Source organism: Bubalus kerabau, chromosome 16, assembly GCF_029407905.1.
Source record: "Bubalus kerabau isolate K-KA32 ecotype Philippines breed swamp buffalo chromosome 16, PCC_UOA_SB_1v2, whole genome shotgun sequence".
Classification (NCBI taxonomy): domain Eukaryota; kingdom Metazoa; phylum Chordata; class Mammalia; order Artiodactyla; family Bovidae; genus Bubalus; species Bubalus kerabau.
In genome coordinates, this window is record NC_073639.1 from 35,565,078 (window position 1) to 35,588,268 (window position 23,191).

At 37.7% G+C, this 23,191-nt stretch overlaps 1 long non-coding RNA gene across 3 annotated transcripts in view; it reads right to left on the bottom strand.

Annotated features, from left to right (window-relative positions):
* Window positions 1-5,669: 5,669 nt before the first annotated feature.
* Window positions 5,670-23,191, bottom strand: part of LOC129629917 (uncharacterized) — a 157,278-nt gene continuing 139,756 nt past the window's right edge. Inside the window, exons 4-6 of one of the 3 annotated variants that reach the window (XR_008703380.1) lie at window positions 19,039-19,099; window positions 8,328-8,520; window positions 5,670-6,819 (exon numbers count right to left, since the gene is read on the bottom strand). This is a non-coding gene — a long non-coding RNA (uncharacterized LOC129629917). Of the gene's footprint in view, window positions 6,820-8,327; window positions 8,521-8,929; window positions 10,950-12,545; window positions 12,608-19,038; window positions 19,100-23,191 lie in introns of those variants that run through there. The other 2 variants (XR_008703381.1, XR_008703382.1) reach the window with 2 other exon arrangements.

Sequence of the window (23,191 nt, forward strand, 5' to 3'; positions counted from 1 at the left end):
GAGCTATGAGGGAAGCCTAAATTCTTACACATATGGTTAATTCATGTTGATGTATGACAGAAATCAAATCATTATTGTAAAGCAAACATCAATCAATTAAAAGGAAATAAATATTAGAACAAACAAAGAAACAATTAAACTGTTGAAAGCAGCCTTGGGAAAACATTAGAGTGTTACTAGTAGAACAGGAGAAGGCAATGGCACCCCACTCCAGTACTCTTGCCTGGGGAATCCGTGGAGGGAGGAGCCTGGTAGGCTGCAGTCCATGAGGTCGCTAAGAGTCGGATACGACTGAGCGACTTCACTTTCACTTTTCACTTTCATGCATTGGAGAAGGAAATGGCAACCCACTCCAGTGTTCTTGCCTGGAGAATCCCAGGGACGGGGGAGCCTGATGGGCTGCCGTCTATGGGGTCACACAGAATCGGACACGACTGAATCGACTTAGCAGTAGCAGAACAAAGTGGAGGAAAATGCATCTCATTAAAAATCACTGAGGCTGGAAAGGTGCACAAAAACATGTTGCAAGTCCCCAAAGAAAATAATTTTACACTGTGATTTCTATATTCAGTTAAAATACCCTTTAGGATTATAGGGGAAATAAGGATACATCCAGGTCGAGGAAAATTTAAAAATTCACCCACTCACAGACCCACTGATAAAAGCTGACTGAAGCTCTCCGATAAAAATAAGACAATGATAGAAAAATGACTGGAACTTTATTTATTTTTTTTTAATTTTATTTTATTTTTAAACTTTACATAATTGTGAAAAGAAACAGAGTGGGTGAAAATATGGGTAAAAACTTTTCAGGAGGTTCTTAAATTGTATTTGATCATTAAAGCAAAAATTACATCTATTATATTGCTCAGTATATGTAGAGAGAATAACCGAGACCATATTTAAAGCAGGAAGAGTAAATGGATCTTGTAATAAAGAATCTATGCCATATGGCATCCCACCAGCCTTAACAGTCTTCACAACGACCAGCAGGCAGTTTCTTAACCACATCCACCTTTATCCAGAATACAAGTATAATATTTCATTGCTGGTATCCTCCTCCAAGGAGATTTGATACACTTATTAGGACATATAAACAGTAACAAAGGAGCTCACATGAAGAGATGGACTGCTGCCCGACACATGGTGGAAGCCTCACCACCTTAAATTTTTGATTTGCCAAGAGTCACTCTATCTCTGACACTGACAAAAAGTGAAAGTCGCTCAGGTGCGTCTGAGTCTTGGTGACCCCATGGACTGCAGCCTGGCAGGCTCCTCTGTCCACGGAATTCTCCAGGCAAGAGTACTAAAGTGGGTTGCCATTTCCTTCTCCAGAGGATCTTCCCAATCCAGGGATTGAACCCACCTTGCAAGCACAATCTTTACCATCTGAGCCTCCAGGGAAGACCTTGACATTGTCAAGAAACAGCTATTTACCCTCTCAGTATCCACAATGTGAAAACAAATCCAACATCTTTAAGTCTTTTGGATCTTGGAAACATATTCCTCACTTACAAATTTTACTTCAGCCCCTATGTTGGTTTGTATAGTCACTAAGTTGTTTCCTACTCTTTGTGACCCCATGGACTGTAGCCCACCAGGCTCCTCTATCCATGAAATTTTCTCCAGGCAAAAAGAATGGAGTGGGTTGCCATTTCCTTCTCCAGGGATGTTCCTGGCCCAGGGATAAACCTGAGTCTCCTGCATTGGCATGCAGATTCGTTACTGCCTAGCCACCAGGGAAGACCTAAGCCCATATAGGCTGTTGCAAATCAGACCACCTTGAATGTAATTTCCCAGAAATCTCTAGAATCTGTCCAAATTGAATAAAAATATCACTCCCACTGTATCCCTGAGACTTCTTTACTATAGTTCAGTTCAGTCGCTCAGTTGTGTCCAATTCTTTCAGACCCCATGGACTGCAGCATGCCAGGCCTCCCTGTCCATCACCTACTCCCGGAGTTTACTCAAACTCATGTCCATTGAGTCAGTAATGTCATCCAACCATCTCATCCTCTGTCGTCCCCTACTCCTCTCGCCTTCAGTCTTTCCAAGCATCAGGGTCTTTTCAAATGAGTCAGTTCTTCCAATCAGGTGGCCAAAGTATTGGGGTTTCAGCTTCAGCACAGTCTTTCCAATGCATATTCATACTGATTTCCTGTAGGACTGACTGGTTGCATCGCCTTCCTGTCCAAGGGACTCTCAAGAGTCTTCTCCAACACCACAGTTCAAAAGCATCAATTCTTCAACACTCAGTTTTCTTTATAGTCCAACATCCATACATGACTATTGGAAAAACCATAACTTTGACTAGACAGACCTTTCTTGGCAAAGTAACATCTCTGTTTTTTTAGTAAGCTATCTAGGTTTGTCATAGCTTTTCTTCCAAGGAGTAAGCGTCTTTTAATTTCATGGCTGCAGTCACCATTTGCAGTGATTTTGGGGCCCCCCAAAAATAAAATCTGTCACTGTTTCCCCATCTATTTGCCATGAAGTGATGGGACCAGATGCCATGATCTTAGTTTTCTGAATGTTGAGCTTTAAGCCAACTTTTTCACTCTCCTCTTTCACTTTTATCAAGAGGCTCTTTAGTTTCTCTTCACTTTCTGCCATAGGGTGGTGTCATCTGCATATCTGAGGTTATTGGTATTTCTCCCAGCAATCTTGATTCCAGCTTATGCTTCATCCAGTCCAGCATTTCTCATGACGTACTCCACATATAAGTTAAATAAGCAGGGTGACAATATACATCCTTGAAATACTCCTTTCCCGATTTGGAACCAGTCTGTTGTTCCGTGTCCAGTTCTAACTGTTGCTTCTTGACCTGCATACAGATTTTTCAGGAGGCAGGTCCGGTGGTCTGGTATTCCCATCTCTTTAAGAATCTTCCACAGTTTGTTGTATTCTTTACTATAGAGCTTTTTGCAATCTGTCCTTACGCCTCCACAACTGCACTCTTTTCACATGCTAGCAAAGTAACGCTCAATATTCTGCAAGATAGGCTTCAACAGTGTGTGAATCAAGAACTTCCAGATGTTCAACATGGCTTTAGAAAAAGCAGAGGAACCAGAGATCAAATTGCCAACATCCGTTGAATCATAGAAAAAGTCAGAGAATTTCAGAAAAACATCTATTTATGCTTCATTGACTATGTTAAAGCCTTTGATTGTGTAGATCACAAGAAACTGTGGAAAATTATTAAGGAGATGGGAATACTAGACCACCTTATCATCTCCTGAGAAACCTGCATGTAGGTTAAGAAGCAACAGTTAGAACTGGACATGGAACAACAGACTGGTTCCAAATTGGTAAATGAGCATGTCAAGGCTATATATTGTCACCCTGCTTATTTAATTTCTATATAGAGTACATCATGAGAAATGCTGGGCTGGATGAAGCACAAGCCCAAATCAAGATTGCTGGGAGAAATACCAATAACCTCAGATATGCAGATGACACCACCCTTATGGCAGAAAGTGAAGAGAAACTAAAGAGCTTTTTGATGAAGGTGAAATGAGAGCATGAAAAATCTGGCTTAAAACTCAACACTCAAAAAGTGAAGATCATGGCATCTGGTCCTATCACTTCATGGCAAACAGACGGGAAAATGATGAAAACAGTGAGAGACTCTATTTTCTTGGGCTCCAAAATCACTGCAGATGGTGACTGCAGCCATGAAATTAAACGATGCTTGTTCCTTGGAAGAAAAGCTCTGACAAACCTGAACAGCCTGTTATAAAGTAGAGTCACTTCTTTGCTGACAAAGGTCTGTCTAGTCAAAGGCATGGTTTTTCCAGTAGTCACATATGGATTGGTGAGTTGGACCATAAAGGAAGATCAGAGCTGAAGAATTGATGCTTTTGAGCTATGATGTTGGAGAAGACTCTTGAGAGTCCACTGGACTACAAAGAGATCAGACCAGTAAATCCTAAAGGAAATCAGTCCTGAATTGGAAGGACTGATGATGAAAGCTGAAGCCCCAATCATTTGGTCACCTGATGTGAAGAGCCAACTCATTAGAAAAGATCCTGATACTTGGAAAGATTGAAGGCAGGAGGAGAAGGGGACGACAGAGGATGAGATCATTGGATGGCATCACCGACTCAAATGGACATGAGTTTGAGCAAGCTCCAGGAGATGGTGAAGGACAAGGAGGCCTGGCATGCTGCAGTCCCTGGGGTCGCAAAGTGTCAGACACAACTGAGCCACTGAATAACTTAGGCCTCCTGGAGATTCTGTACCCACAATAGCCTTAAGTTGCTCATGGCATTCTGGTGCAAGACACTGCACCCTTTAGCCCCACATGGCACACTAATTTTGGAAAAAAAAAAAACACTATCTGTATACTGAAATCCCCTAGAACAGCAGGCTCTGACAGGATCTGAATCCATACACCATGCACCAAATGGCCTGTTCTGCTCTGGGTCATTAATGGTACAGTCTGCAAGCTGTGTATAGCCACCAGTGTCTATTTTCTAAATAAAAATTGTATCTACAGGACAGAGTCAAATCGGAGCCCTCTAGTACACCATATCTATGGAAGTTAGTGGCCTCTATTGTCCTTAAAATCTTACCTTAAGAGCCTACTGCACAGGAGGAAGCCATCCTTTGCCCAGACCTCTTGGCTACATTTGAAACTTTTTGGGATCGAGTGAGTGAACAGCAAGGGAGTTAGTAGGCAGTGGATGATATTGAACCATAATATGATGGTCCTTGCTGCGGCTACTCATCCCTTAATCAAGATGTCCCAGATCATCAGCAGGACCCCAAAGTTGTGATGATTGGCCTGTGCTATACTTGTGCTGTGCTTAGTCGGTCAGTTGTGTCCAGCTCTTTGTGACCCCATGGACTGAAACCTGCAAGGCTCCTCTGTCCATGGTGAATATCCAGACAAGAATATTGGAGTGGGCTGCCATGCCCTTCTCCAAAGGATCTTCCCAACCCAGGCATCAAACCCAGGTCTCCTGAATTGAAGGCAGATTCTTTACCATCTGAGCCACCAGGGAAGCCTGACAACTGGCCTAACTTCTAATCTTAACACTGCAGACCCTGGAAAAACTGCCCCACCTGCACATGTTAAAAGGCTCTTGGGATATTTTCACTGATCTTAACTACTTGGGCCAGCCAGCAACAGCAACAGCAATTTCTTATCCAAGACTGCCTCCTTTGGGATAAAGAACACTGTGAAACTCCTGTCTCATGCTGCTGCTGCTAAGTCGCTTCAGTCGTGTACGACTCTGTGTGACCCCATAGACAGCAGCCCGTCAGGCTCCCCCGTCCCTGGGATTCTTCAGGCCAGAACACCGGAGTGGGTTGCCGTTTCTATCTCCAATGCATGAAAGTGAAAAGTGAAAGTGAAGTCGCTCAGTCGTGTCCAACTCTTAGCGACCCCATAGACTGCAGCCTACCAGGCTCCTCCATCCATGGGATTTTCCAGGCAAGAGTACTGGAGTGGGGTGCCATTGCTTTCTCTGCCTGTCTCATAGATATCCAAAATATAAATTGAAGGTGAAAAAATGCCTCTGCATTTGATGGCCACATTACAAGGTCCCACCAAGACACTCAGTGACCCCTCAGAGTTCCAGACATTATTGGCGGTGACCAATGCACACATTTCACTTCACAGAATACTTACGTTTGAATTCTTGAATGAAACACTCAACAGAAAATTCACCTTCCTTACCTTTTTTATTTCCTTCCTCCCTCCCTCCTTTCAACTTCCTTACCAGCTCTGGGCAACGAATATGTGTAAAAATGTCTTAATGACACAATTTCAAATAAAACATGGCATACTTCAGTTACCTCACAAACATTAGGGGTAAATGCAATGAGAAGTCTGAATTTACTTTTTTTTTTTTTTTTTGAATTTACTTTTGACATTTGATAGATAACGCTGTTTATGCCTCAACATTCCACCATTATACCACATCTAGGGAAGTTGATATGAAAGCCCAGGTATTCTGTTCTTTGGGAATTTCAAACTATACAAGCCCCAGATCAAACATAAGAATCTTATTCCAATTCCAAAGATAACCATTAAATGTCTTTAACAGTTGAGGATTAAGAGTAATTCTTATATAAAAATTCTTCATAATTATACCCTAGCCAAAATTCTTTTCCAGTTCTCTCAAGTTATTTGTGGACCTGCTTGGGAGCTTTTCTGCTCATTATGTGACTGGAAATAAACATTTCATACCTTTTGGGGGCACGCATGATATTACCACTCTAGATATCTGAGCCAATTGTAGACTGGGTGAGGGTCCATCACTCCTCTATGAGCTGACTTTTACAGACCATTTATGAAGTAGGCTTTCAACAGCTAACCTGGAGGGGTAAAATGTCAATATCAGTAGGCTGTAACAAGTTATGTTAAAGAATCCTAAAAAATAGAATATTGAAATAACCCATCAGTTCAGTTCAGTTGCTCAGTTGTGTCTGACTCTTTGCATTCCATGAATCACATGAGGCACACCAGGCCTCCCTGTCTATCACCAACTCCCAGAGTTCACTCAAACTCATGTCCATTGAGTCAGTGATGCCATCCAGCCATCTCATCCTCTGTCATCCCCTTCTCCTTCTGCCCCCAATCCCTCCCAGCATCAGGGTCTTTTCCAATGAGTCAACTCTTTGCATGAGGTGGCCAAAGTACTGGGGTTTCAGCTTCAGCATCCTTCCTTCCAAAGAACACCCAGGACTGATCTCCTTTAGAATGGACTGGTTGGATCTTCTTGCAGTCCAAGGGACTCTCAAGAGTCTTCTCCAACACCACAGTTCAAAAGCATCAATTCTTCAGCACTCAGCTTTCTTCACAGTACAACTCTTGAGGTCAAAAAAAGCGAAGCAGGGGAATGAGAAAAAGGAAACACACAGAAAACGAGTAATAAAATATCAGATGTAAGCCTTAACATATCAATGATGATTATTTTTTTAATTATCCAAATATAGAGATTCCAGAATGGATTCCTTTGAAAGATCCAATTGTATACCATCTAAGAAACTCACATTAAATACAGTGACACAGCTAAACATAAAAAAGAGGAAAAATATCCATCATACTAATGTCATTAACTAATAAGCAGGAATAATTTTATTCATATTAAAATACACCACATAGCAAGGATAATTACTAGGGACAAAGAGGGACATTATACAATGATAATAGGCTTAATTCACCCCAAAGACATAGTGATCCTAAATGTATAAACACAAAACAAGAGATCTTCAACATACACGATGAAAATAACACTTGATAGGGATGAAAGAGGAAATTGACAAATAAGCAATTACTGGGGACATCAGTGCCCCACATTTTTTCCCACAGTACTGGACAAAATTTAGTAAAGATATAGAAGAACTGAAGACTATCAATCAAAAGAATATAGTTGACATTTATAGAATGCTTCACCTCCAAAATGTAGACTACACATTCTTTTCAAGCATCCATAGATTTACCATTCTAAATCATATCCAGGTTTGTAATATAAACATTGACACATTTATCAGAATTGAAATCATACAAACTATATTCTTCAATCAAAATGAAACCAAACTAGAAATTAATAATAGAAACAGGGAAATATAAGGAAACAGGATAAATGATAGAAAAGATACTAAACACTTGGAATGTAAACAACATGCTACTAAACAACCCATACATCAAAGATTATATCTCAAAATACATAGAAATATATACATAGGTCTAAATGAAAGTTAAAATATTTTATACCAAAAATGTGTGGATGCAACTAGAGCAGTAATAAGAGGGAAATATTTAGCACTAAATGCTTTCATTAGAAAAAGTTTCTAATCAGTAATCTTAATCCCTGACACTAAATTAGATCAACAAGAGCAAAAAAAAACCCAAAGTAAGGAGAAGGAAGGACAATAGTAATACAAATAAAAGCAGGATAAAATGAAATTGAAAAAAGGGAAACGGTAAAGAAGAATTAATGAAACCAGAAGTTAGTTTTTTAAGAAACAATATCATATATGAAATGAATCGCCAGTCCAGGTTCAATGCATGATACAGGATGCTTGGGGCTGGTGCACTGGGATGACCCAGAGGGATTGTATGGGGAGGGAGGTGGGAGTGGGGTTCAGGATGGGGAACACCTGTACACTAGTGGCGGATTCATGTTGATGTATGGCAAAACCAATGTAATATTGTAAAGCAATTAGCCTCCAATTAAAATAAATAAATTTATATTTTAAAAAATTAAAACATAAATAAAAGTAAAAAAAAAAAAAAAAAAAAAAGAAACAATAAAAATAGCATGCCTCTAACAAAACTGGGACTTCCCAGATGGCGCTAGTGGTAAAGAACTCACCTGCTAATGCAGAAGATATAAGAGATGTGGGTTTGATACTTGGACGGGGAAGGTCCCCTGGAGGAGGAAATGGCAACCCACTCCAGTATTCTTGCCTGCAGAATCCCATGGACAGAGGAGCCTGGCAGGCTACAGTTTATAGGGTCATAAAGGGTCAGACATGACTGAAGCGACTTAGCACACACTAACAAAACTGTTAAGAGAAAAAAAGACAGATGACACAAATCACAAATGTGAGGAATGACATGCCCATCAAGTTAAAATTCAAGTTTAGACCTGATAATTGAAATTGCCAATCTTGTGTTTACTTTCTATGTGGTAGAAGCCTGACCCAAGCAGATTTCTCCCTGTTTAAATATACACAAATAGAAAGAAACAAAGCAACTAGCTGAAACGAATAAAAACATCCAACACATGTATACCTGTGGTGGATTAATTTTGATATTTGGCAAATCTAATACAGTATGTAAAGTTTAAAAATAAAATAAAATTTAAAAAAAAATAAAAAAAAAAAAAGAAATAGAGCTAAAAAAAATAAATAAATAAATAAATAAAAGGTACTTAAAAAAAAAAAAGAAATTATTGATTTGAGTAAGGATCAGCAATTTTAATAAATTGGTTTAGGAGGGGGCCAGATAATTTTATAATACCAACATAGAACTATACACATAACTTTGCAAACGGAAAGCATACACAAGGAAAGAACTAGATTGCTTTCATTGTAATCCAATAGTAAGTCAGATATATATGTGTAACAGATAACATCCATGATGTATTCACGTCAAAGTTTAATATCAGATCATCAGGAGGAACAGGGAATAAACAAACTAGACATCATCATACAGATGCAATGAGACAAATAACAAATATAGGGCAGTCTGTGGAATATCAGGCCTGATCTCTTCAATAAGTTAATATCTGGAGAAGGGACTGAACTGTATGAAAGGGAGCCAGAAGCATTTAACACAGTGTAATACCTGCTCCTGGGTTTGGTACTTATTTTGACAAACCATATTAAAAGGACATTTTTTAAATAGTGCCTGTTTTTATAAACCAGGGTATGCTCTGTAAAAATAAATAAATAAATAACCAGCACATATATTAAAATATTCCTAGACATTAAAAAAAATTAAATATGAGGAATGAAATGGGATATCACTACAGATTTTACAACCACTGGAAAAATCATACAGGATACTTTAAACAATTATATGTTCATAAATACATCTTAATACAAATTACCAAAACTCAACCAAGAGGAAATAACCTGAGTTGTTTTGTAATTACTAAAGAAATTGAATTTGTAATTTTAAAAGTTCAATAATACCAAACTGAATACCAAATTCTATTTCAGTACATAATTTACCATTCACTGGAAAAGTGTCAATTTTTTTAATCTCTTCTAGAAAATAGAAGAGAAAGGAACACTGCTTAACTAGTTTTTATTGGGTTAGTGTTATCATGATAATAAAACTAGAGAAAGCCAGTAAAAAATGAAGACAACTATGGACTAATATCTGCATGAATTTAGACACAAAAATTAAGAAAAATATGAAAAAATCAAAACAAACAATGTATAAAAATAATTATACACAACAAGAAAATAGGACTTACTTCTATTATGGAAGCCTGGCTCAATATTAGAAAATCATATAATGCAACCTATCATATTAACAGGGTAAACAGAATTCCCTAATGATCCAATGGTTAGAACTCCATTCTTTCACCCCTGATGGCCTAGGCTCAATCCCTGGTCAGGGAACTAGGATCCCACAAGCTACATAGTGCAGCCAGGGGGGAAAAAAAAAAAAAAAAAAAAACAACCCACCACCAACAAACAAAACAACAGGGTAAAAAGGAAAAAAAAATCATAAATATAACATCTATTAATGAAAAAATTAAAATTTTAGCAAGTTTAATAAAGAACTATCTCAATTTGACATACCATCTACAAAATCATCAGAGCTAACACCAGATTAATGGTGAAAGACAAAGATCAGGAACAAAGCAATAAAATCTGTTCTTGTTATCCTATTCAAGATGCTACTAGACATTCTAACCACTGCAAAAAGGCAAGAAAAAATCACAGATTAAAAGGAAGAAAATGTTCACTGTTCTAGAATGACATGACTGTCTACATAGAAAATCCCAAGTGACAGTGACAAATACAAGATCAATGCAAAAAATAAAATAAATGTTTTTATATAGTAACACTGCATGTGTGGAACCAAAAAAAAAAGATTCACAACATCATTAAAATTGCTACAAATAAAAAAAATACCTAGGAAGTTAACAAAGCATGTACAGAATCTGTATGCTGCCAAATATAAAATGCTTATAAAGGTATCAAAGTAGATCTAAATAAACTGATGTTATGTTCGTGGATTGGAAGACTAAATATACTAAAGATATCGATTCTTAAATTGATATCAAGGATGACTATAATTCTTATCAATATCTCAACAAGGATTCTTTTAGACATAGACAAATTTCTTCTAACATGTATTAATACATGGAAAACCACAAGTCCTAGAGCAGCTCAAACAATCTTTTAAAGAATGAGGGAGGAGGAACCATTCTTCCTTTATATCAGGTGGCTACATCAGTCATTTTAGTCTGTTACTGTGGAAGAGAGAACACAAAGATTAATGACAAAAAATATATGTAACTCAAAATCAGGCCCACAAAAATATTTCCAACTGATAACTTGACAGAGATGTAAAAGGCTTTCAATGGAAGAAAGACAGCCTTTTCAACATGTGATGATGTTGCAATTAGATATCCATAGATCAAAAATGGACTTCCCTGACAGCTCAGTTGGTAAAGAATCTGCCTGCATTGCAGGAGACCCCCGTTGGATTCCTAGATTGGGAAGATCTTCTGGAGAAAAGATAGGCTACCCACTCCAGGTTTCTTGGACTTCTGTGGTGGTGCAGCTGGTAGAGAACCTGCCTGCAATGAGGGAGACCTGGGTTTGATCCCTGGGTTGGGATGATCCCCTGGAGAAGGGAAAGGCTACCCATTCCTGTATTCTGGCCTGGAGAATTCCATGGACTGTATAGTCCACAGGGTTGCAAAGAGTTGGACAGTACTGAGTGATTTTCATTTTCACATTCAGATCAAAAACAATCAAAAACAGAAAAAGACCTTGAGCTAAATCTCACATTTTACATTAAATTTAACCCAAAATGGTTTGTAGACTTAAAACACAGAACTATAAATATTTTAGGAAAAAATGTAAAGAAAAATTTCAATATATGAAGCTAAGCAAAGTGCTCTTAAACTTGACACAAAAAGCACAACCCATAAAAGGGAATATTGATAAATCAGACTTTGTCAGAATTTAAGACTTTTGTTTTGCAAAAGACCTTGTTAAGAGCATGATAAAACAAGTTACCTACTGGGAGAAAATATTTTCAAACTCCGTATTAGACCAAGGACTAGTTTCTAGAATACATAAAGAACTCTTAAAACTAAACAGTAAAAATAAATAAGCAACCTCTTTACAAAATGAGTAAAAGGCACAAACTTTTCATTTCAATGAGGAGGATATATGGATGTCAAATAAATACAGGAAATGGTCAGCTTTATTATTTATTTGCAAATGTAAATTGAAGCCACTATGAGCTCTCTGTACATGCCTATCACAAAGGCTAAATAATGACAATAATACATATCGGTGACATTGCAGAGAAACTAGATCACTTATGTATTGCTGTAGAATGTAAAATGGCATAGCCAATACAGAAAATACAGAAAAAACAAAACATAAAATTATCACATGATCCGGCAATATTGCTATTTGCAACAATCCCAAAGAACTGAAAACTTATAATCACACAAAAACCTGGGCATGAACGCTCATAGTTTATCTCTAATAGTCAAAAAGTGAAAACAATCCAATTATCATACAGTAGGAGGAGAAACGATCACTCTTCTCAACTGGGAGATTCCAAATTTTAAAATTTCACTGAGAATAAAACATATTTTTAGCTTTCCTGGTAGCTCAGATGTAATAAAGAATCTGCCTGTAATGCAGAAAACTCAGGTTTGATCCCTGGGTCAGGAAGATCCCGTGGAGAAAGAAATGGCTACCCACTCCAGTATTCTTGCCTGGAGATTCCCATGGACATAGGAGCCTGTTAGGCTACAGTTCATGGGGTTGCAAAGAGCTGGACATGACTGAGCTACTAATGCTTTCATTTCACCATTACTTACCATTCCAACATCCAATATAAATGCAAATGTATGGTCATTCCTCTCAACTGGGAGATTCCAAACTTTAAATTTTCAATGAGAATAAAACACATTTTAGTTACAAAAGGCATAAAATAGATGAATGATGAAAAATGCATTGCCCTTTTTAAAGCAATTTAAGGTTAGGAATCACTGAGCAATGTGATTTCTGTCTCATAAAATAACTAATGGAAAGAGTAAGCCATGCCTGCCTTTTAAGTGTCAGTAAGTTTATTGAAATCTGTACTTTTAAAAAGCTATTCATTTTGCTTTTAAGATTGTGTAAGGTAAACTTAACTTTGATTTCCCTGCTAGTAAACAGTGAGATTATTGCAGACATGAATGCCAAGAGTGCAAATTCCCAACTATTTAGAGAATACCACAGTGGGCCAGTCTTAGTGTACCTACTGGAAATGGAAATTATTAGTTGCAGTTTTATTACTCCCAATTTGTCTGTCCTACCAAGAGTTCACTCATTTTCATTCATGTATCCATTTATATATTATATATTTATTGAGTGTCTTACTATGAATCATGTACTCTTCCAGACTGAGAGACCTATCAGTGAGAAAAACAGAAAAAGCCCTGTATTAATGACGTTCATGTCCCAGCAGGAGGAGGGAGACAACATGTTAAATGAGTAAGTATATTATATAGTATATGCAGTGGAGAAAATACAGTAAGGAAGAAGAATAGAGAGTGTGGTGAGGAGAAATAGATGTTACAAGAAGACCTAACTGAGAAAGTGCTCATTTGAAAACAGTACAGAACTGCATTGAACAAGGTCCTGTGAGTTTGTAGGAAGTGTTATATTTGACTTACCAAAAGCTGTAACAGGAAAGGAAGGCCTTCTTTCATATCTGCTAACTATTGGAAACTGTCACAGAGCCAGCTGGGGCAGACCAGTGAAAGCCAAGATCAAGAGTCCAACTGGAATGACCTTGAAGACAGTGAATGTCTGGCAGGCACAGACCCAAACCCAGGAGGTTAGAAAACAGATACTGTAACTCCAGAGAGAGATGACGTGCTCCAAGTCTAATGACTCCCGTGGCAACAGGAAAGGAGCAAACAGGGCGTAAAATCCAAGTGCATAGTCTGAGGTCATCAGCAAGATTTCCAAATAGAGTGGGAAGAAACAGAAAACAAAGACCAAATGGACAGGGTGATTTGAAGTGCCAGGGATTCAGACTAAGCTGAGACTGAGTGGCAGGAGGTAAAGTCAAAAGAAGCAGGCACATGTCAGCAGAGAGTTACAAAAAGGAAGCAAGTTTCTATAAAGTCAGGCAGGTCCACCAGAGAAGCACAATAGATTCTGACAAAGATCTGAAATAGTGATTATATTCAATATGGTAATTGTGGGTCTGTGTGTTGGGGTGGGTTAGAGAAAAGCAGAATCAAACTCTCTCAGCTCCATAGGAGAACTACAGACGCTTGTTTTACCAGTAAGACTAATGACATTGAGTCAAAATAGGAGTATGTTCTACTTTTGATTTATTGTTGTTCCTTTCTTTATGTCAAATTATTTTTATGTCTGTTTAAAAAGTATTTTCTATCACTTTTTAATCACATAAAATGTGAAATTTAAGACATAGAGTAAAATACACAGAAGATTTCCATATATTTTCTTTACCACTGTTATAGTCAAACCCAATATTTCACAGAAAACATTACAGAGAATCTGAGTCCCAAGAGATATAAAGCGATGTTATATTAAAATGAGTCTAGTAGTAAAATACACTTGGGAAATGTTGAGTTAAAAAAGTAATTTTTCTGATGGGTTTTAACTGTAAGAACTATCAGATAAATATTTATATTTGTTGTAAATGTGTATTTTGTAATAAATTTTGTTAAAAATAGACTTGGTATTTAAAGCAGTTTGTTCACAGAAAAATTAAGTGGAAAAACAGTTCCATATATTCTCTAACCATTTATTGAACAGTCTCTTATACTATCAAGATCATACCTTGGATTGTTACATTTGTTACAGCCCATGAACCTTTTTCAACATATTATCAACCAACATCCATAGTTTACATTAGGGATCATTCTAAGTATTGTAAGTCCTGTGGGTTTCAACAAATGTCTAATGACATGTATCTACATTTCTCTTTTTCAATGATGATCAAATTTAAGGTTGGTTTATTAAGAGCAGAGGTCACCAATGACTTCCATATTTCTAAATCTAATTGCATTTCAGTTCTCACTCAACATAGTTAACTTTCAGCAACTTTCATAATGCAGACTTTTTTTTTTTTTCTCACTGTCTTCCAGGACATAACGTTCTCCTGGTTTTTTCTCTACATTTCTGGGTCTCCTTCTATGCCTCTTTTGATAGCTCAAACTTCTCTGGTCCTTAAGATTAGAAGTTCTATATGGTTATTTTTATTATTTATTTTTACTTTGGTGATTTTACTCACATTTATAATTTGTTATACAAAGTCATATAAAAGTCAAAGACTCATTAGAAAAGACCCTATTGCTGGGACAGATTGAAGGTAGGAGGAGAAAGGGATAACAGAGGACTAGATGATTAGATGGCATAACTGACTCAATGCATATGAGTTTGAGCAAGCTCTGGGAGATGGTGAAGGACAGGGCTGCAAAGAGTCAGATACTACTGAGTGACTGAACAACCACCACAAATACAAAGTCATAGCAGACTCATCTGAAAAGATCTTGATGCTGAGGAATATTGAATGCAAAAGAGGAAGAGCGTGGCAGAGGATGAGATGGTTAGATAGCATCACTGACTCAATGGACATGAATTTGAGCAAACTCCAGAGATAGTGAAGGGCAGGGAAGGGAAGCCTGGAGTGCTGCAGTCCACAGGGTCACAGAGAGATGGACATGACTTAGTGACTTAAACAACAACAAATACAGAGTCACTACTGACAAATATATACCTGGACCAGAATTTAGCGGAAACACCAATTATATAAATAAACACTTCTTCTTTGTCATTTCTGCTTGCACATTTGCCCAGGTATAATGTGTGCAAGACTAAGTTTGAGATAATTACCCAAAACCAATCTGACCCACTGTTTTTATGCTCAGGTAAAGAAATCAACAATCATGCAGTTCCACAAATCTTTGATGTCTCCTTCCCTTTGTACGCCATACTGATAGAAATTTCTACCTATTTTCAGTTCAGTTCAGTTGCTCAGTCGTGTCCAACTCTTTGTGACCCCATGGACTGCAGCACGCCAGGCTTCCCTGTCCATCACCAACTCCCAGAGCTTGCTCAAACTCATGTCCATCGAATCGGTGATGCCATCCAACCATCTCATCCTCTGTTGTCCCCTTTTACCTATTTCACTCTTAAAATATTTCTCAAATCTATTTACTTCTCTCCATTACTATTGTCACTACCTAAATCAATTGCCATCATTTAATCTTGATCACCTAAATAGATTCCAAGTGTCCATCCTATATTGATCATCACTCCTGACAAATCCATTCTCCACAGAGCAGCCTGAATAAATTTCTCAAAACACTCCCCTGTTTATAACATAGCCCATGGGTTCACACTGCTTTTAGGATAAAGGCTGACAATTCTTTAACATGACCTTCAAAACCTTGCATGGCTTGACCACTGCCCACCTCTTCAGCATCGTTTTAAATCCATCTCTCCTTTGTTCTTTATCTCTAGTAACAGTGGCTTTCTTTGATTTGTCTATCATGATATGACTCAACTTACAATGTAAATTACATTTATTGTCCTTTTGTCTACAGTGTATTTTCACATTGCCCAGGTAAGCTCCATTCATATTTGAAGTTGCAGCTCACATATTTCACTTACTCAGGAAAGTCACCTTTGAACATCCCCTACTCCCAGTCAAATGTATTCTAGGTCATTTCTTTGTTATACACATATACACTGAAATAAGGTCTCCATCTTACTGACTTACTTAATAAGTTAATTTTACAAGTTAAATATAATCCTAAAGAAAATAGTTAATTTTTTAAAAATATTTAAATTATTTTTAGCACATGCTTTTAATTCTTATGCCATTCATTCTATAGCAAGTAAATAAAATATCTTCTATTATAAATTTCAGATGTGATTTATTCAACGGAATATTGAATTGAACACATACCATATACCACTATAAACTATGGGTTCTGAATATGAAACTATAAATAAAGCAATGGCATTGATAGAGGCTAAATTCAAGGATAAGAATTTATATTTATACAGTCAGACCTCCATATCTGAAGGCTTCACATCTGAGGATTCAACCAACTGTGGATTGAAAATGTCCAAAACAAATTTTCAAAAAGTTCCAAAAAGCAAAACTTAAATTTGCTATGCTCTGGCAGCTGTCTGCATAGCATTGACATTGTGTTCACAACTATTCACATAATATTTACATTGTATTAGTATTACTGGCAATCTAGAGATGCTTTAAAGTATTTGAGAGCACATGAATCAGTTATATGCCTACCATGCTAGTTTATATAAGGGACTTGACTGTCTGCTTGAATTCTGTTATCCACAGGGGTCCTGAAACCAATGAATCCTTCCCGCTCTGCACAGATTAGGAAAGATGACTGTATGTATGGAAAAGAACACATCAAAAAAATAAATAGACATTAAAATGGCTTTGGGAGTGGACATACTGAGAATTGAAACCAACCTAGTATATTAAGCAATAATGAGGCTGGATATAGTTTCTGTCCATAGGATTTTGTCCAGTGCTGCAACCAAGTGAAAATAATTGAGCTGTTTGCTTCAGAAAATATCTTGTCTCACTCTGACCACCAATTTGAAGCTACTGCAGTATAAACTCTGCACAATTACAATCATTTCCTCACCTAACATGAACTCAAAAATTTCTCACATAAGAAAATAAATATGAATATCTGTCAAAGTAATAGTTAGCAAACCTAATCAAGTTAGTTTTGCCTAGTGTGATAAGTTGCTTAAATCATGTCTGACCCTTTGTGACCCTATGGACTGTAGCATGCAAGGCTCCTCTGCCCAAGGGATTCTCCAGGCAAGAATACTGGAGTGTGGCCATTCCCTTCTCCAGGGGAACTTAGTTTTGTCTTAGCAATACCATTTGGGATTTTGGTTTTATTTTTTTCTTTTTGGTGTTAGAGAAGAGTCAATAGTTAGAAATATTATTGGAAAATATATTTGAATACTAATGGTAAGTGAAGTAGATAAGAAAACAAGAGGGGTGTTACTGCAAAGGTGCTTGAGAATTGATTTTAAAAAGTGTGTTCTAATTTGGGAGGAGGGTGCCAAGATGCAAGTGGGGTCTGGCAAGTGAAGTCATTTGGGATATTTTACTAAGTTTTGATGCACAGAGGTACCCAGTAAAAATAAAAGCTAAAAAGCTCTATATTGGCAATAGAGGCTATTGATGAACCCCAGTGGCTATAGATCTGTTTTACCTAATATCTCATAATTGCTTAGATAGGGAACAGGTGTTAGGTAGGTAATATGTATATCATGAAAGTGAAAGTCACTCAGTTGTGTCAGACTCTTTATAACCCCATGAACTATAGCCTGCCAGGTTCTTCTGTCCATGGAATTCTCCAGGCCAGAATACTGGAGTGGGTAGCTATTCCTTTCTCCAGGGGATCTTCCTAATCCAGGGATTGAAACCAGATCTCTAGCATTGCAGGCAGATTCTTGACTAGCCGAGCCACCAGGGAATCCCAAGAATACTGGAGTGGATAGCCTATTTTTCCCAACCCAAGAATTGAACTGGAGTCTCCTGCATTATGCTTCCCTGGTGGCTCAGAGGTTAAAGGATCTGCCTGCAATGCAGGAGACCCACATTCTATCCCTGGGTTGGGAAGATCCCCTAGAGAAGGAAATGGTAATCCACTCCACTATTCTCACCTGGAGAATCCCATGAACCGAGGATCCTGGTAGGCTACAGTCCACCAAGTTTCAAAGAGTTGGACACGACTGAGCAACTTCACTTTATCCTTTATCCTCCTGCATTACAGGCGGATTCTTTACCAGCTGAGCTACCAAGGAAGCCCATGTGTATCCTACACAAATACACATTTGGCGTTCAAATCAAGCAAATCTTTAAATATTCCCATTAGCTTTTTTAAACAGTATAGAACAGAGGAAATTAAGCCAGATTTGAGTTTGTTCCCTGGTAAAAAGATTTATGTTCTATGAAGTGGTCTATGGATGTCATTTTGGCAAAAATTAACTTCCTTGAGAACACAGTTATGTCAGAAGCAAACAGATGTAAATTTTGCAGGTTTGGAGAAGGAAATGGCAACCCACTCCAGTGTTCTTGCCTGGAGAATCCCAGGGACAGGGGAGCCTGGTGGGCTGCCGTCTATGGGGTCACACAGAGTCGGACACAACTGAAGCAACTTAGCAGTAGCAGCAGCATAAACAGATATGTAACAAGGAATGTAGAAAATTTCTAACAAGAAGAATACATCTGATAGAAGAAAAGTTTATCATTTAAAAATAGCAAAATAGGAAAAAAAAACTCACTGTTCTTTGCAAACATCATCACAGAAGCTGACTGTTATTCTATAATCTCTTCTTGTTAACCCTGTGTGGAAAGAAGTATGGAGGAAAAAAAGATGTTAGAACAGGAAGACAAAGTGTAGTAATTTTATTTCACCTAGTAATGTTTTCCTGCAAGTGTCTTCTGTAAAAAAAGAAGGTAGAAAATCACAAATGCTTTTGTTTCCAAGAAACAGATTTATAGTTAGATGAAAAAAAATAGATAAATACTGTAGTGTTTTTCCTAAAACAGGAATCATTTCCATTTGGGGTTAAATAAGAAGGAATGAAGGCAAGTATTTACATAAAGTTTCAAAATAGAGAAAAAATAAATTACATGTATAAAAATGTTTTCTTTAAATATATTGTGCTTTAAAACTATTAGTGTTATTACTATGCTTACTTTTCAAAAATATGTTTTAATTAAAGGGAAGAAGTTTTAAGACAATGGTTTTTCAAGAACAATTTTTCAATTATTAGGATTTCTAGAAAACCTTGAAGAAGCATTAACTATAAGGAGAAGAATGGCCAAGTAGACATTCTGGATGATTAAGACAAGCCATTCTACACAACTGTAATCTAAATGTTTACTTTATCAATAGTGAACTATTAAAGAGTCATTTCACTAAATCCCACAGGAAGAAATGATGAGTAGTAAAAATCAGCCCTCAATATGGGTAGATTTTAAAAATTTATAGGATATCAAATGCAGAACTTATGGTATATCTGGCTTCTTTAAAGCATTTATTAAGGTATTTAATAAAAACAACATTGTAGATGGACTTAAAGGAGAAATACTATGCATCTCAAGATGTTTGATAGCCTGGGGCAATGGAACAAATGTTACAAGGTAAAACTGAATTTTGGTTTAAACACTCCAAATCTTAGTAGAAAATGATAGACATATGAGCAGATGTTGATTTAATAACTACACAGGGATTTTAGTTTATAATAAACTTAATATGAATAAGCTGCATGTTATATGGTAGAATTACATTTCAGAGAAGAGGAAAGATGATATTCTTGTCCTCTTCACTTGTCAGAACACATTCAAATATTGTATTCTCTTCTGCGCATTACACCTTCAGAGGGAGAGGAACAGACTAGAAAATATTTCAGTGTACTAAGTGAAAGTGAAAGTCGCTCAGTCGTGTCCGACTCTTTGTGACCCCATGGACTGTAGTCCATGGAATTCTCCAGGCCAGAATACTGGAGTGGACAGCCTTTCCCTTCTCCAGGGGATCTTCCCAACCCAGGAATAGAACCGGGGTCTCCTGCACTATAGGCAGATTCTTTATCAGCTGAGCTATAAGGGAAGCCCCGCAGTGTACGAAACCCATATGTAAAAAGAGTAGTTTGGACAAAATTGTAAAGGGGAAACTATAGTTAGAAACTAATATGGCAGCTTAGGGCTTCATATATAAAATACTTAAAATCATAGAATCAAAACAGGATGGTACTGGCTCACAAAGAGACACATAGATGGATGGTATAGAACAGAGAGCCCAGAAATAAACTCACACATTTTGGTCAATTCATCTGTGACAAAGTAGGCAAGAATATACAATTAGGAAGAGATAATATCTTCATTAAATAGTATTGGGAAAACTGGACCAAAAAATGAAACTAGACCACTGTCTTATATCATATACAAAAATAAGCTCAAAATGGATTACAGACTTAAGTGTAGACCCTAAACCATAAAAGTCCTAGAAGAAAATGTAGGCAGTTTATGTCATTTTAATTTCAGTTCAGTTCAGTCAGTCAGTCATGTCCAACTCTTTCTGAACCCATGAACTGCAGCATGCCAGACCTCCCTGTCCATCACCAACTCCCGGAGCTTACTCAGACTCATGTCCGTTGAGTAGGTGATGCCATCCAACCATCTCATCCTCTGTCGTCTGCTTGTCTTCCCACCTTCAGTCTTTCCCAGCATCAGGATCTTTTCAAATGAGTCAGCTCTTCGCATCAGGTGGCCAAAGTATTGGAGTTTCAGCTTCAGCATCAGTCCTTCCAATGAATATTCAGGGCTGATTCCCTTTAGGATGGACTGGTTGGATCTCCTTAAAGCCCAAGGGACTCTCAAGAGTCTTTTCCCACACCACAATCCAAAAGCATCGATTCATCAGCACTCAGATTTCGTTATACTCCAACTCAAATCCATACATGACTATTGGAAAAACCATAGCTTTGACAAAATGGACTTTTGTTGGCAAAGTAATATGTCTGCTTTTTAATATGTTGTCTAGGTTGGTCATAGCTTTTCTTTCAAGGAGCAACTGTCTTTTAATTTCATGGCTATAGTCACCATCTACAGTGATTTTGGAGGCCAAAAAAATAAAGTCTGCCATGGTTTTCATTATATCCCCATCTATTTGCCATGAAATGATGGGACCAAATGTCATGATCTTAGTTTTCTGAATGTTGAGCTTTAAGCCAACTTTTTCATTGTCCTCTTTCAGTTTCATCAAGAGGCTCTTTAGTTCCTCTTCACTTTCTGGCATAAGGGAGGGGTCATCTTCATATCTGAGGTTATTGATATTTCTCCCAGCAATCTTGATTCCAGCTTGTGCTTCATCCAGCCTGGCATTTCCCATGGTGTGATCCGCATATAGGTTAAATAAGCAGGGTGACAGTATACAGCCTTGATGTACTCCTTTCCTGATTTGGAACAATTCTGTTTTGCCATGTCCAGTTCTAACTGTTGTTTCTTGACCTGCATACAGATTTCTCAGGAGGCAGGTCAGGTAGTCTAGTATTCCCATCTCTTTCAGAATTTTCCACAGTTTGTTGTGATCCACACAGTCAAAGGCTTTGGCATAGTCAATAAAGCAGAAGTGGATATTTTTACTGAACTCTCATGTTTTTTCAATGGTCCTGCAGATGGTGGCAATTTGATCTCTGGTCGCTCTGCATTTCTTTCTACTGCCTTTTTCCAGCTTGAACATCTGGAAGTTCACAGTTCACGTACTGTTGAAGCCTGGCTTGGAAAATTGTGAGCATTACTTTGCTAGCGTGTGAGTTGAGTGCAATTGTGCAGTAGTTTGAGCCTTCTTTGGCATTGCCTTTCTTTGGGATTGGAATGAAAACTGACCTTTTCCAGTCCTGTGGCCACTGCTGAGTTTTCCAAATTTGCTGGCAGATTGAGTGCAGCACTTTCACAGCATCATCTTTCAGGATTTGGAATAGCTCAACTGGAATTCCATCACCTCTACTAGCTTTGTTTGTAGTGATGCTTCCTACGGCCCAATTGACCTGTCATTCCAGAATGTCTGGTTCTACATGAGTGATCACACCATCGTGATTATCTGAGTCATGAAGATCTTTTTTGTACAATTCTTCTGTGTACTCTTGCCACCTCTTTTTAATATCTTTTGCTTCTGTTAGTCTGTCCTTTATTGTGCCCATCTTTGCATGAAATGTTCCCTTGGTATATTTAATTTTCTTGATGAGATCTCTAATCTTTCCATTCTACTGTTTCCCTCTATTTCTCTTCATTGATCACTGAAGGAGGTTTTCTTATCTCTCCTTGCTATTCTTTGGAACTCTGCATTCAAATGGGTGTATCTTTCCTTTTCTCCTTTGCCTTTAGCTTCTCTTCTTTTCTCAGCTCTTTGTAAGGCCTCTTCAGACAACCATTTTGCCTTTCTTTTTCTTGGGGGTGTTCTTGATCACTGCCTCCTGTACAATGTCATGAACCTCCATCCATAGTTCTTCAGGCATTCTGTCTATCAAATCTAATCCCTTGTATCTATTTGTCACTTCTACTGTATAATTGTAAGGGATTTGATTTTGGTCATACCTGAATGGTCTAGTAGTTTCCCCTACTTTCTTCAATTTAATTCTGAATTTGGCAATAAGGAGTTCATGATCTGAGCCACTTTCAGCTCCCGGTCTTGTTTTTGTTGACTGTAGAGAGCTTCTCCTTCCATCTTTGGCTGCAAAGAATATAATCAATCTGATTTTGGTATTGACCATCTGGTGATGTCCATGTATAGAGTCCTTGCTTGTGTTCTTGGCAGAGGGTGTTTGCTATGACCAGTGCATTCTCTTGGCAAAACTGTTAGCCTTGGAGCTGCTTCATTTTGTACTCCAAGGCCAAATTTTCCTTTTACTCCAGGTATCTCTTGACTTCCTA